Source organism: Vanacampus margaritifer, chromosome 7, assembly GCF_051991255.1.
Source record: "Vanacampus margaritifer isolate UIUO_Vmar chromosome 7, RoL_Vmar_1.0, whole genome shotgun sequence".
NCBI classification, from domain to species: domain Eukaryota; kingdom Metazoa; phylum Chordata; class Actinopteri; order Syngnathiformes; family Syngnathidae; genus Vanacampus; species Vanacampus margaritifer.
Window position 1 is genome coordinate 6,909,027 of NC_135438.1, and position 9,550 is coordinate 6,918,576.

General features: G+C 40.8%; 48 non-coding genes across 48 annotated transcripts; all 48 read right to left on the reverse strand.

Moving 5' to 3' along the window:
* Positions 1–8: 8 nt before the first annotated feature.
* Positions 9–80, reverse strand: trnac-gca (transfer RNA cysteine (anticodon GCA)). The gene has a single exon. It is a non-coding gene; the product is annotated as a tRNA-Cys (tRNA).
* A 98-nt stretch (positions 81–178) lies between these two features.
* Positions 179–250, reverse strand: trnac-gca (transfer RNA cysteine (anticodon GCA)). The gene has a single exon. It is a non-coding gene; the product is annotated as a tRNA-Cys (tRNA).
* Positions 251–345: 95 nt separating this feature from the next.
* On the reverse strand, positions 346–417 carry trnac-gca (transfer RNA cysteine (anticodon GCA)). Its single transcript has one exon. It is a non-coding gene; the product is annotated as a tRNA-Cys (tRNA).
* Positions 418–516: 99 nt separating this feature from the next.
* trnac-gca (transfer RNA cysteine (anticodon GCA)) lies at positions 517–588 on the reverse strand. The gene has a single exon. It is a non-coding gene; the product is annotated as a tRNA-Cys (tRNA).
* Positions 589–682: 94 nt separating this feature from the next.
* On the reverse strand, positions 683–754 carry trnac-gca (transfer RNA cysteine (anticodon GCA)). The gene has a single exon. It is a non-coding gene; the product is annotated as a tRNA-Cys (tRNA).
* Positions 755–859: 105 nt separating this feature from the next.
* Positions 860–931, reverse strand: trnac-gca (transfer RNA cysteine (anticodon GCA)). The gene has a single exon. It is a non-coding gene; the product is annotated as a tRNA-Cys (tRNA).
* Positions 932–1,026: 95 nt separating this feature from the next.
* Positions 1,027–1,098, reverse strand: trnac-gca (transfer RNA cysteine (anticodon GCA)). The gene has a single exon. It is a non-coding gene; the product is annotated as a tRNA-Cys (tRNA).
* Positions 1,099–1,197: 99 nt separating this feature from the next.
* On the reverse strand, positions 1,198–1,269 carry trnac-gca (transfer RNA cysteine (anticodon GCA)). The gene has a single exon. It is a non-coding gene; the product is annotated as a tRNA-Cys (tRNA).
* Positions 1,270–1,368: 99 nt separating this feature from the next.
* On the reverse strand, positions 1,369–1,440 carry trnac-gca (transfer RNA cysteine (anticodon GCA)). Its single transcript has one exon. It is a non-coding gene; the product is annotated as a tRNA-Cys (tRNA).
* A 98-nt stretch (positions 1,441–1,538) lies between these two features.
* On the reverse strand, positions 1,539–1,610 carry trnac-gca (transfer RNA cysteine (anticodon GCA)). The gene has a single exon. It is a non-coding gene; the product is annotated as a tRNA-Cys (tRNA).
* Positions 1,611–1,704: 94 nt separating this feature from the next.
* trnac-gca (transfer RNA cysteine (anticodon GCA)) lies at positions 1,705–1,776 on the reverse strand. The gene has a single exon. It is a non-coding gene; the product is annotated as a tRNA-Cys (tRNA).
* Positions 1,777–1,888: 112 nt separating this feature from the next.
* trnac-gca (transfer RNA cysteine (anticodon GCA)) lies at positions 1,889–1,960 on the reverse strand. The gene has a single exon. It is a non-coding gene; the product is annotated as a tRNA-Cys (tRNA).
* Positions 1,961–2,059: 99 nt separating this feature from the next.
* On the reverse strand, positions 2,060–2,131 carry trnac-gca (transfer RNA cysteine (anticodon GCA)). Its single transcript has one exon. It is a non-coding gene; the product is annotated as a tRNA-Cys (tRNA).
* A 95-nt stretch (positions 2,132–2,226) lies between these two features.
* trnac-gca (transfer RNA cysteine (anticodon GCA)) lies at positions 2,227–2,298 on the reverse strand. The gene has a single exon. It is a non-coding gene; the product is annotated as a tRNA-Cys (tRNA).
* A 105-nt stretch (positions 2,299–2,403) lies between these two features.
* Positions 2,404–2,475, reverse strand: trnac-gca (transfer RNA cysteine (anticodon GCA)). The gene has a single exon. It is a non-coding gene; the product is annotated as a tRNA-Cys (tRNA).
* Positions 2,476–2,575: 100 nt separating this feature from the next.
* On the reverse strand, positions 2,576–2,647 carry trnac-gca (transfer RNA cysteine (anticodon GCA)). The gene has a single exon. It is a non-coding gene; the product is annotated as a tRNA-Cys (tRNA).
* A 95-nt stretch (positions 2,648–2,742) lies between these two features.
* On the reverse strand, positions 2,743–2,814 carry trnac-gca (transfer RNA cysteine (anticodon GCA)). The gene has a single exon. It is a non-coding gene; the product is annotated as a tRNA-Cys (tRNA).
* A 99-nt stretch (positions 2,815–2,913) lies between these two features.
* Positions 2,914–2,985, reverse strand: trnac-gca (transfer RNA cysteine (anticodon GCA)). The gene has a single exon. It is a non-coding gene; the product is annotated as a tRNA-Cys (tRNA).
* Positions 2,986–3,090: 105 nt separating this feature from the next.
* trnay-gua (transfer RNA tyrosine (anticodon GUA)) lies at positions 3,091–3,162 on the reverse strand. Its single transcript has one exon. It is a non-coding gene; the product is annotated as a tRNA-Tyr (tRNA).
* Positions 3,163–3,260: 98 nt separating this feature from the next.
* Positions 3,261–3,332, reverse strand: trnac-gca (transfer RNA cysteine (anticodon GCA)). The gene has a single exon. It is a non-coding gene; the product is annotated as a tRNA-Cys (tRNA).
* A 100-nt stretch (positions 3,333–3,432) lies between these two features.
* On the reverse strand, positions 3,433–3,504 carry trnac-gca (transfer RNA cysteine (anticodon GCA)). Its single transcript has one exon. It is a non-coding gene; the product is annotated as a tRNA-Cys (tRNA).
* Positions 3,505–3,599: 95 nt separating this feature from the next.
* trnac-gca (transfer RNA cysteine (anticodon GCA)) lies at positions 3,600–3,671 on the reverse strand. The gene has a single exon. It is a non-coding gene; the product is annotated as a tRNA-Cys (tRNA).
* A 106-nt stretch (positions 3,672–3,777) lies between these two features.
* On the reverse strand, positions 3,778–3,849 carry trnac-gca (transfer RNA cysteine (anticodon GCA)). Its single transcript has one exon. It is a non-coding gene; the product is annotated as a tRNA-Cys (tRNA).
* A 100-nt stretch (positions 3,850–3,949) lies between these two features.
* On the reverse strand, positions 3,950–4,021 carry trnac-gca (transfer RNA cysteine (anticodon GCA)). Its single transcript has one exon. It is a non-coding gene; the product is annotated as a tRNA-Cys (tRNA).
* A 99-nt stretch (positions 4,022–4,120) lies between these two features.
* trnac-gca (transfer RNA cysteine (anticodon GCA)) lies at positions 4,121–4,192 on the reverse strand. Its single transcript has one exon. It is a non-coding gene; the product is annotated as a tRNA-Cys (tRNA).
* A 105-nt stretch (positions 4,193–4,297) lies between these two features.
* trnac-gca (transfer RNA cysteine (anticodon GCA)) lies at positions 4,298–4,369 on the reverse strand. The gene has a single exon. It is a non-coding gene; the product is annotated as a tRNA-Cys (tRNA).
* Positions 4,370–4,467: 98 nt separating this feature from the next.
* Positions 4,468–4,539, reverse strand: trnac-gca (transfer RNA cysteine (anticodon GCA)). Its single transcript has one exon. It is a non-coding gene; the product is annotated as a tRNA-Cys (tRNA).
* A 100-nt stretch (positions 4,540–4,639) lies between these two features.
* Positions 4,640–4,711, reverse strand: trnac-gca (transfer RNA cysteine (anticodon GCA)). Its single transcript has one exon. It is a non-coding gene; the product is annotated as a tRNA-Cys (tRNA).
* Positions 4,712–4,806: 95 nt separating this feature from the next.
* trnac-gca (transfer RNA cysteine (anticodon GCA)) lies at positions 4,807–4,878 on the reverse strand. Its single transcript has one exon. It is a non-coding gene; the product is annotated as a tRNA-Cys (tRNA).
* A 106-nt stretch (positions 4,879–4,984) lies between these two features.
* On the reverse strand, positions 4,985–5,056 carry trnac-gca (transfer RNA cysteine (anticodon GCA)). Its single transcript has one exon. It is a non-coding gene; the product is annotated as a tRNA-Cys (tRNA).
* Positions 5,057–5,156: 100 nt separating this feature from the next.
* trnac-gca (transfer RNA cysteine (anticodon GCA)) lies at positions 5,157–5,228 on the reverse strand. Its single transcript has one exon. It is a non-coding gene; the product is annotated as a tRNA-Cys (tRNA).
* Positions 5,229–5,327: 99 nt separating this feature from the next.
* trnac-gca (transfer RNA cysteine (anticodon GCA)) lies at positions 5,328–5,399 on the reverse strand. Its single transcript has one exon. It is a non-coding gene; the product is annotated as a tRNA-Cys (tRNA).
* Positions 5,400–5,494: 95 nt separating this feature from the next.
* trnac-gca (transfer RNA cysteine (anticodon GCA)) lies at positions 5,495–5,566 on the reverse strand. Its single transcript has one exon. It is a non-coding gene; the product is annotated as a tRNA-Cys (tRNA).
* Positions 5,567–5,664: 98 nt separating this feature from the next.
* trnac-gca (transfer RNA cysteine (anticodon GCA)) lies at positions 5,665–5,736 on the reverse strand. The gene has a single exon. It is a non-coding gene; the product is annotated as a tRNA-Cys (tRNA).
* A 95-nt stretch (positions 5,737–5,831) lies between these two features.
* Positions 5,832–5,903, reverse strand: trnac-gca (transfer RNA cysteine (anticodon GCA)). Its single transcript has one exon. It is a non-coding gene; the product is annotated as a tRNA-Cys (tRNA).
* Positions 5,904–6,006: 103 nt separating this feature from the next.
* trnac-gca (transfer RNA cysteine (anticodon GCA)) lies at positions 6,007–6,078 on the reverse strand. The gene has a single exon. It is a non-coding gene; the product is annotated as a tRNA-Cys (tRNA).
* Positions 6,079–6,181: 103 nt separating this feature from the next.
* Positions 6,182–6,253, reverse strand: trnac-gca (transfer RNA cysteine (anticodon GCA)). Its single transcript has one exon. It is a non-coding gene; the product is annotated as a tRNA-Cys (tRNA).
* A 99-nt stretch (positions 6,254–6,352) lies between these two features.
* On the reverse strand, positions 6,353–6,424 carry trnac-gca (transfer RNA cysteine (anticodon GCA)). Its single transcript has one exon. It is a non-coding gene; the product is annotated as a tRNA-Cys (tRNA).
* A 95-nt stretch (positions 6,425–6,519) lies between these two features.
* trnac-gca (transfer RNA cysteine (anticodon GCA)) lies at positions 6,520–6,591 on the reverse strand. Its single transcript has one exon. It is a non-coding gene; the product is annotated as a tRNA-Cys (tRNA).
* A 94-nt stretch (positions 6,592–6,685) lies between these two features.
* trnac-gca (transfer RNA cysteine (anticodon GCA)) lies at positions 6,686–6,757 on the reverse strand. The gene has a single exon. It is a non-coding gene; the product is annotated as a tRNA-Cys (tRNA).
* Positions 6,758–6,856: 99 nt separating this feature from the next.
* On the reverse strand, positions 6,857–6,928 carry trnac-gca (transfer RNA cysteine (anticodon GCA)). The gene has a single exon. It is a non-coding gene; the product is annotated as a tRNA-Cys (tRNA).
* A 105-nt stretch (positions 6,929–7,033) lies between these two features.
* Positions 7,034–7,105, reverse strand: trnac-gca (transfer RNA cysteine (anticodon GCA)). Its single transcript has one exon. It is a non-coding gene; the product is annotated as a tRNA-Cys (tRNA).
* Positions 7,106–7,203: 98 nt separating this feature from the next.
* Positions 7,204–7,275, reverse strand: trnac-gca (transfer RNA cysteine (anticodon GCA)). Its single transcript has one exon. It is a non-coding gene; the product is annotated as a tRNA-Cys (tRNA).
* A 95-nt stretch (positions 7,276–7,370) lies between these two features.
* On the reverse strand, positions 7,371–7,442 carry trnac-gca (transfer RNA cysteine (anticodon GCA)). The gene has a single exon. It is a non-coding gene; the product is annotated as a tRNA-Cys (tRNA).
* Positions 7,443–7,540: 98 nt separating this feature from the next.
* Positions 7,541–7,612, reverse strand: trnac-gca (transfer RNA cysteine (anticodon GCA)). The gene has a single exon. It is a non-coding gene; the product is annotated as a tRNA-Cys (tRNA).
* Positions 7,613–7,711: 99 nt separating this feature from the next.
* On the reverse strand, positions 7,712–7,783 carry trnac-gca (transfer RNA cysteine (anticodon GCA)). The gene has a single exon. It is a non-coding gene; the product is annotated as a tRNA-Cys (tRNA).
* Positions 7,784–7,881: 98 nt separating this feature from the next.
* trnac-gca (transfer RNA cysteine (anticodon GCA)) lies at positions 7,882–7,953 on the reverse strand. The gene has a single exon. It is a non-coding gene; the product is annotated as a tRNA-Cys (tRNA).
* Positions 7,954–8,047: 94 nt separating this feature from the next.
* Positions 8,048–8,119, reverse strand: trnac-gca (transfer RNA cysteine (anticodon GCA)). Its single transcript has one exon. It is a non-coding gene; the product is annotated as a tRNA-Cys (tRNA).
* Positions 8,120–9,550: the final 1,431 nt, after the last annotated feature.

The following is a 9,550-nucleotide window of genomic DNA, read 5'->3' on the forward strand; positions in this document are numbered from 1 at the left end:
AGTGAAATAAGGGGTACCCAGATTTGAACTGGGGACCTCTTGATCTGCAGTCAATTGCTCTACCACTGAGCTACACCCCCATTACTTAGCTTTGTTTTCTGTATAAGATATCAACAAATAAAGTTGCTGCCACAGTAGAAAAAATCCTCTCATGTCTGACACTACTAAGAAGTGAGATAGGGGGTACCCAGATTTGAACTGGGGACCTCTTGATCTGCAGTCAAATGCTCTACCATTGAGCTACACCCCCATTACTTAGCTTTGTTTTCTATATAAGATATCAACTAAAAAAGTTGCTGAAACGGTAGAAATCCTCTCATGTCTGACAATACTAAGAAGTGAGGTAGGGGGTACCCAGATTTGAACTGGGGACCTCTTGATCTGCAGTCAAATGCTCTACCACTGAGCTACACCCCCATTACTTAGCTTTGTTTTCTGTATAAGATATCAACAAATAAAGTTGCTGCCAAAGTAGAAAAAGTCCTCTCATGTCTGACACTACTAAAAAGTGAGATAAGGGGGTACCCAGATTTGAACTGGGGACCTCTTGATCTGCAGTCAAATGCTCTACCATTGAGCTACACCCCATTACTTAGCTTCATTTTCTATATAAGATATCAACTACAAAAGTTGCTGAAACGGTAAAAATCCTCTCATGTCTGACACTACTAAGAAGTGAGGTAGGGGGTACCCAGATTTGAACTGGGGACCTCTTGATCTGCAGTCAATTGCTCTACCATTGAGCTACACCCCCATTACTTAGCATAATTTTCTAAATAAGATATCAACAAATAAAGTTGCTGTCAAGGTAAAAGAACACAAAAGTCCTCTCATGTCTGACACTACTAAGAAGTGAGGTAGGGGGTACCCAGATTTGAACTGGGGACCTCTTGATCTGCAGTCAAATGCTCTACCATTGAGCTACACCCCCATTACTTAGCTTCATTTTCTAAATAAGATATCAACTACAAAAGTTGCTGAAACGGTAAAAATCTTCTTATGTCTGACACTACTAAAAAGTGAGGTAGGGGGTACCCAGATTTGAACTGGGGACCTCTTGATCTGCAGTCAAATGCTCTACCACTGAGCTACACCCCCATTACTTAGCTGCATTTTCTGTATAAGATATCAACAAATAAAGTTGCTGCCACAGTAGAAAAAATCCTCTCATGTCTGACACTACTAAGAATTGAGATAAGGGGGTACCCAGATTTGAACTGGGGACCTCTTGATCTGCAGTCAAATGCTCTACCACTGAGCTACACCCCCATTTTTTAGCTTTGTTTTCTGTATCAGATATCAACAAATAAAGTTGCTGCCAAAGTAGAAAAAATCCTCTCATGTCTGACACTACTAAAAAGTGAGATAAGGGGGTACCCGGATTTGAACTGGGGACCTCTTGATCTGCAGTCAAATGCTCTACCATTGAGCTACACCCCCATTACTTAGCTTTGTTTTCTGTCTAAGATATCAACAAATAAAGTTGCTGTCACGGTAAAAAAAATCCTCTCATGTCTGACACTACTAAGAAGTGAGATAGGGGGTACCCAGATTTGAACTGGGGACCTCTTGATCTGCAGTCAAATGCTCTACCACTGAGCTACACCCCATTACTTAGCTTCATTTTCTATATAAGATATCAACTACAAAAGTTGCTGAAACGGTAAAAATCTTCTTATGTCTGACACTACTAAAAAGTGAGGTAGGGGGTATCCAGATTTGAACTGGGGACCTCTTGATCTGCAGTCAATTGCTCTACCATTGAGCTACACCCCCATTACTTAGCTACATTTTCTGTATAAGATATCAACAAATAAAGTTGCTGTCACGGTAAAAAAAAAAAAGTAGAAAGAATCCTCTCATGTCTGACACTATTAAGAAGTGAGATAGGGGGTACCCAGATTTGAACTGGGGACCTCTTGATCTGCAGTCAAATGCTCTAGCACTGAGCTACACCCCCATTACTTAGCTTTGTTTTCTGTATAATATATCAACAAATAAAGTTGCTGCCAAAGTAGAAAAAGTCCTCTCATGTCTGACACTACTAAGAAGTGAGATAAGGGGGTACCCAGATTTGAACTGGGGACCTCTTGATCTGCAGTCAAATGCTCTACCATTGAGCTACACCCCCACTACTTAGTTTCATTTTCTGTATAAGATATCAACTAAAAAAGTTGCTGCCACAGTAAAAATCCTCTTATGGCTGACACTACTAAGAAGTGAGATAGGGGGTACCCAGATTTGAACTGGGGACCTCTTGATCTGCAGTCAATTGCTCTACCATTGAGCTACACCCCCATTACTTAGCATAATTTTCTAAATAAGATATCAACAAATAAAGTTGCTGTCAAGGTAAAAGAACACAAAAATCCTCTCATGTCTGACACTACTAAGAAGTGAGATAGGGGGTACCCAGATTTGAACTGGGGACCTCTTGATCTGCAGTCAAATGCTCTACCATTGAGCTACACCCCCATTACTTAGCTTCATTTTCTATATAAGATATCAACAAATAAAGTTGCTGCCCAGGTAGAAAAAAATCCTCCTATGTCTGACATTACTAAGAAGTGAGATAAGGGGGTACCCAGATTTGAACTGGGGACCTCTTGATCTGCAGTCAAATGCTCTACCACTGAGCTACACCCCCATTACTTAGCTTTGTTTTCTGTATACGATATCAACAAATAAAGTTGCTGCCACAGTAAAAATCCTCTTATGGCTGACACTACTAAGAAGTGAGATAGGGGGTACCCAGATTTGAACTGGGGACCTCTTGATCTGCAGTCAAATGCTCTACCATTGAGCTACACCCCCATTAGTTAGCTTCATTTTCTATATAAGATATCAACAAATAAAGTTGCTGCCACAGTAGAAAAAATCCTCTCATGTCTGACACTACTAAGAAGTGAGGTAAGGGGGTACCCAGATTTGAACTGGGGACCTCTTGATCTGCAGTCAAATGCTCTACCATTGAGCTACACCCCCATTACTTAGCATAATTTTCTAAATAAGATATCAACAAATAAAGTTGCTGTCAAGGTAAAAGAACACAAAAATCCTCTCATGTCTGACACTACTAAGAAGTGAGATAGGGGGTACCCAGATTTGAACTGGGGACCTCTTGATCTACAGTCAAATGCTCTACCATTGAGCTACACCCCCATTACTTAGCTACATTTTCTGTATAAGATATCAACAAATAAAGTTGCTGCCACAGTAGAAAACGTCCTCTCATGTCTGACACTACTAAGAAGTGAGGTAGGGGGTACCCAGATTTGAACTGGGGACCTCTTGATCTGCAGTCAATTGCTCTACCATTGAGCTACACCCCCATTACTTAGCTACATTTTCTGTATAAGATATCAACAAATAAAGTTGCTGCCACGGTAGAAAGAAATCCTCCTACGTCTGACACTACTAAGAAGTGAGATAAGGGGGTACCCAGATTTGAACTGGGGACCTCTTGATCTGCAGTCAAATGCTCTACCATTGAGTTACACCCCCATTACTTAGCTTCATCTTCTATATAAGATATCAACTAAAAAAGTTGCTGAAACGGTATGAATCCTCTTATGGCTGACACTACTAAGAAGAGAGGTAGGGGGTACCCAGATTTGAACTGGGGACCTTTTGATCTGCAGTCAAATGCTCTACCACTGAGCTACACCACCATCACTTAGCTTTGTTTTCTGTATAAGATATCAACAAATAAAGTTGCTGTCAAGGTAAAAGAACACAAAAATGCTCTCATGTCTGACACTACTAAGGAGTGAGATAAGGGGGTACCCAGATTTGATCTGGGGACCTCTTGACCTGCAGTCAAATGCTCTACCATTGAGCTACACCCCCATTACTTAGCTTCATTTTCTATATAAGATATCAACAAATAAAGTTGCTGCCACGGTAGAAAAAAATCCTCCTATGTCTGACACTACTAAGAAGTGAGATAAGGGGGTACCCAGATTTGAACTGGGGACCTCTTGATCTGCAGTCAAATACTCTACCACTGAGCTACACCCCCATTACTTAGCTTTGTTTTCTGTATAAGATATCAACAAATAAAATTGCTGCCAAAGTAGAAATAATCCTCTCATGTCTGACACTACTAAGAAGTGAGATAAGGGGGTACCCAGATTTGAACTGGGGACCTCTTGATCTGCAGTCAAATGCTCTACCATTGAGCTACACCCCCATTACTTAGCTACATTTTCTGTATAAGATATCAACAAATAAAGTTGCTGTCAAGGTAAAATAACACAAAAATCCTCTCATGTCTGACACTACTAAGAAGTGAGATAGGGGGTACCCAGATTTGAACTGGGGACCTCTTGATCTGCAGTCAAATGCTCTACCATTGAGCTACACCCCCATTACTTAGCTACATTTTCTGTATAAGATATCAACAAATAAAGTTGCTGCCACAGTAGAAAACGTCCTCTCATGTCTGACACTACTAAGAAGTGAGGTAGGGGGTACCCAGATTTGAACTGGGGACCTCTTGATCTGCAGTCAATTGCTCTACCATTGAGCTACACCCCCATTACTTAGCTACATTTTCTGTATAAGATATCAACAAATAAAGTTGCTGCCACGGTAGAAAGAAATCCTCCTACGTCTGACACTACTAAGAAGTGAGATAAGGGGGTACCCAGATTTGAACTGGGGACCTCTTGATCTGCAGTCAAATGCTCTACCATTGAGTTACACCCCCATTACTTAGCTTCATCTTCTATATAAGATATCAACTAAAAAAGTTGCTGAAACGGTATGAATCCTCTTATGGCTGACACTACTAAGAAGAGAGGTAGGGGGTACCCAGATTTGAACTGGGGACCTTTTGATCTGCAGTCAAATGCTCTACCACTGAGCTACACCACCATCACTTAGCTTTGTTTTCTGTATAAGATATCAACAAATAAAGTTGCTGTCAAGGTAAAAGAACACAAAAATGCTCTCATGTCTGACACTACTAAGGAGTGAGATAAGGGGGTACCCAGATTTGATCTGGGGACCTCTTGACCTGCAGTCAAATGCTCTACCATTGAGCTACACCCCCATTACTTAGCTTCATTTTCTATATAAGATATCAACAAATAAAGTTGCTGCCACGGTAGAAAAAAATCCTCCTATGTCTGACACTACTAAGAAGTGAGATAAGGGGGTACCCAGATTTGAACTGGGGACCTCTTGATCTGCAGTCAAATACTCTACCACTGAGCTACACCCCCATTACTTAGCTTTGTTTTCTGTATAAGATATCAACAAATAAAATTGCTGCCAAAGTAGAAATAATCCTCTCATGTCTGACACTACTAAGAAGTGAGATAAGGGGGTACCCAGATTTGAACTGGGGACCTCTTGATCTGCAGTCAAATGCTCTACCATTGAGCTACACCCCCATTACTTAGCTTCCTTTTCTGTATAAGATATCAACTAAAAAAGTTGCTGCCACAGTAAAAATCCTCTTACGGCTGACACTACTAAGAAGTGAAATAAGGGGTACCCAGATTTGAACTGGGGACCTCTTGATCTGCAGTCAATTGCTCTACCACTGAGCTACACCCCCATTACTTAGCTTTGTTTTCTGTATAAGATATCAACAAATAAAGTTGCTGCCACAGTAGAAAAAATCCTCTCATGTCTGACACTACTAAGAAGTGAGGTAGGGGGTACCCAGATTTGAACTGGGGACCTCTTGATCTGCAGTCAATTGCTCTACCATTGAGCTACACCCCCATTACTTAGCTTCATTTTCTATACAAGATATCAACTAAAAAAGTTGCTGAAACGGTAGAAATCCTCTTATGGCTGACACTACTAAGAAGTGAGGTAGGGGGTACCCAGATTTGAACTGGGGACCTCTTGATCTGCAGTCAAATGCTCCACCATTGAGCTACACCCCCATTACTTAGCTTCATTTTCTGTATAAGATATCAACAAATAAAGTTGCTGCCACAGTAGAAAAAATCCTCTCATGTCTGACACTAACTACTAAGAAGTGATATAAGGGGATACCCAGATTTGAACTGGGGACCTCTTGATCTGCAGTCAAATGCTCTACCACTGAGCTACACCCCCATTACTTAGCTACATTTTCTGTATAAGATATCAACAAATAAAGTTGCTGCCACAGTAGAAAAAATCCTCTCATGTCTGACACTAACTACTAAGAAGTGATATAAGGGGATACCCAGATTTGAACTGGGGACCTCTTGATCTGCAGTCAAATGCTCTACCACTGAGCTACACCCCCATTACTTAGCTACATTTTCTGTATAAGATATCAACAAATAAAGTTGCTGCCACAGTAGAAAAAATCCTCTCATGTCTGACACTACTAAGAAGTGAGATAAGGGGGTACCCAGATTTGAACTGGGGACCTCTTGATCTGCAGTCAAATGCTCTAACATTAAGCTACACCCCCATTACTTAGCTTCATTTTCTATACAAGATATCAACTAAAAAAGTTGCTGAAACGGTAGAAATCCTCTTATGGCTGACACTACTAAGAAGTGAGGTCGGGGGTACCCAGATTTGAACTGGGGACCTCTTGATCTGCAGTCAAATGCTCCACCATTGAGCTACACCCCATTACTTAGCTTCATTTTCTAAATAAGATATCAACTACAAAAGTTGCTGAAACGGTAAAAATCTTCTTGTGTCTGACACTACTAAAAAGTGAGGTAGGGGGTACCCAGATTTGAACTGGGGACCTCTTGATCTGCAGTCAAATGCTCTACCACTGAGCTACACCCCCATTACTTAGCTACATTTTCTGTATAAGATATCAACAAATAAAGTTGCTGCCACAGTAGAAAAAATCCTCTCATGTCTGACACTACTAAGAAGTGAGATAAGGGGGTACCCAGATTTGAACTGAGGACCTCTTGATCTGCAGTCAAATGCTCTACCACTGAGCTACACCCCCATTACTTAGCTTTGTTTTCTGTATAAGATATCAACAAATAAAGTTGCTGTCAAGGTAAAAGAACACAAAAATCCTCTCACGTCTGACACTACTAAGAAGTGAGATAGAGGGTACCCAGATTTGAACTGGGGACCTCTTGATCTGCAGTCAATTGCTCTACCATTGAGCTACAGCCCCATTACTTAGCTACATTTTATGTATAAGATATCAACAAATAAAGTTCCTGCCACAGTAGAAAAAATCCTCTCATGTCTGACACTACTAAGGAGTGAGATTGGGGGTACCCAGATTTGAACTGGGGACCTCTTGATCTGCAGTCAAATGCTCTACCATTGAGCTACACCCCGATTACTTAGCTTGATTTTCTAAATAAGATATCAACTACAAAAGTTGCTGAAACGGTAAAAATCTTCTTATGTCCGACACTACTAAAAAGTGAGGTAGGGGGTACCCAGATTTGAACTGGGGACTTCTTGATCTGCAGTCAAATGCTCTACCACTGAGCTACACCCCCATTACTTAGCTTCATTTTCTGTATAAGATATCAACAAATAAAGTTGCTGCCACAGTAAAAGAAATCCTCTCATGTCTGACACTACTAAGAAGTGAGGTAGGGGGTACCCAGATTTGAACTGGGGACCTCTTGATTTGCAGTCAAATGCTCTACCACTGAGCTACACCCCCATTACTTAGCTTTGTTTTCTGTATTATATTTCAACAAATAAAGTTGCTGCCAAAGTAGAAAAAGTCCTCTCATGTCTGACACTACTAAAAAGTGAGATAAGGGGGTACCCAGATTTGGACTGGGGACCTCTTGATCTGCAGTCAAATGCTCTACCACTGAGCTACACCCCCATTACTTAGCTTTGTTTTCTGTATAAGATATCAACAAATAAAGTTGCTGTCACGGTAAAAATAATCCTCTCATGTCTGACACTACTAAGAAGTGAGATAGGGGGTACCCAGATTTGAACTGGGGACCTCTTGATCTGCAGTCAAATGCTCTACCATTGAGCTACACCCCCATTACTTAGCTTCATTTTCTGTATAAGATATCAACAAATAAAGTTGCTGCCACGAAAAAATCCTCTCATGTCTGACACTACTAAGAAGTGAGATAGAGGGTACCCAGATTTGAACTGGGGACCTCTTGATCTGCAGTCAAATGCTCTACCACTGAGCTACACCCCCATTACTTAGCTTTGTTTTCTGTATAAGATATCAACAAATAAAGTTGCTGTCACGGTAAAAGAAAACAGAAAAATCCTCTCATGTCTGACACTACTAAGAAGTGAGATAAGGGGGTACCCAGATTTGAACTGGGCACCTCTTAATCTACAGTCAAATGCTCAATCCACATGCATGTGCACAAATGTATTACCATGTAGTTACTTTTCAAAGTGACAGCTCTCCAAACCAAATCTGGACCAAACAGTATACTTCCTCCATCTGAAAGCAAGTGGCTGTTCCAATGATGCCATGATGTCACCTCATTGAAACGAGAGTATGTGTGTGCAAACACGGCTTCCCTCCATTAGACCGTAGCAGACAGCGTTGCATTGTTTTCAAGCCAAAAGCACCACATCAGTCCTCCCAAACGACGCCCCGCACATCCTCCGCTCCCAACGCAGCCACAATGAGGCAGAAATCCTCCCTTTGGATGAGGACAGAGAGGGATTTTTCCTCATCCTATCGGTTCCCAGCATGCTAATAATTGGCGTGAGACCTTTACTAATTGGCCTCTTGGAAAAAGAACAGAGGATGGGCTTGAAAATGACAATAACTGGATGGTGATGCATTCTTCTGATTGCCTCTGAAGAGATGTAGCCTACTAGTAGATTTTTTTTTTTTTACTTGCACTATGTACATAACATAAGAAAGTAAACTCAGAAGTCAAGATACTACTGTATAGAAATTCGGTATACTGTAATTTATTTTATATAGCGTGTTAAAAAAAATAGTGTAAGTAAAGAAAACAAAAACTGAACTGATTGATAACAAGGTGGCATTTTGATTCACGTGTGTATGTTACGTAAGCGCAATTAGTGTGTCTTTTGTGTGTGTGGTGACTTTTGTCAGCGGGATGCACGATTAACTCCCTCGCTGACGCCCAATTATTTCCCCCCCAAGGAGATTAAAGTCTCCCAAGTGAAACGACACACAATTGGCCACCGTGAATCAAAAGTTCCGACCCTCCCACCAAGACGCTGTTTTCACACTTGGCACTTCTCCACACAGCTGTCGACTAGATCATTCTTTTTTGTTTGATTATTCACACCCAGGGTAATTTTTATTTAATTTATCACGTCAAACTATTGTTGAGTGGAAGGTGATAGAATTGAAGGAAGTAGGAAAGAGGAAGAGGAGTCAACTTTTTTTTTTTTTTTAACAAAGCCTTGTTGTTGGTTCGTCCATCTGTATGCTAGCAGGCTTTTTTTTCTGGTTCACTGAGAATGTAAGATGAGCCTGGAAGAAAAGTAAGTTTGTGTAAAATGGGGGGAAAAAAATGAAAATAGATTTCTCTAATAAGACTGGAATAGTTTGGATGGAAGTAAACTAGTAGTAGCTTGTAAAATGAATTGTAAGCTCCCAACAGGTAGTTACGATAACACAATATTTTAC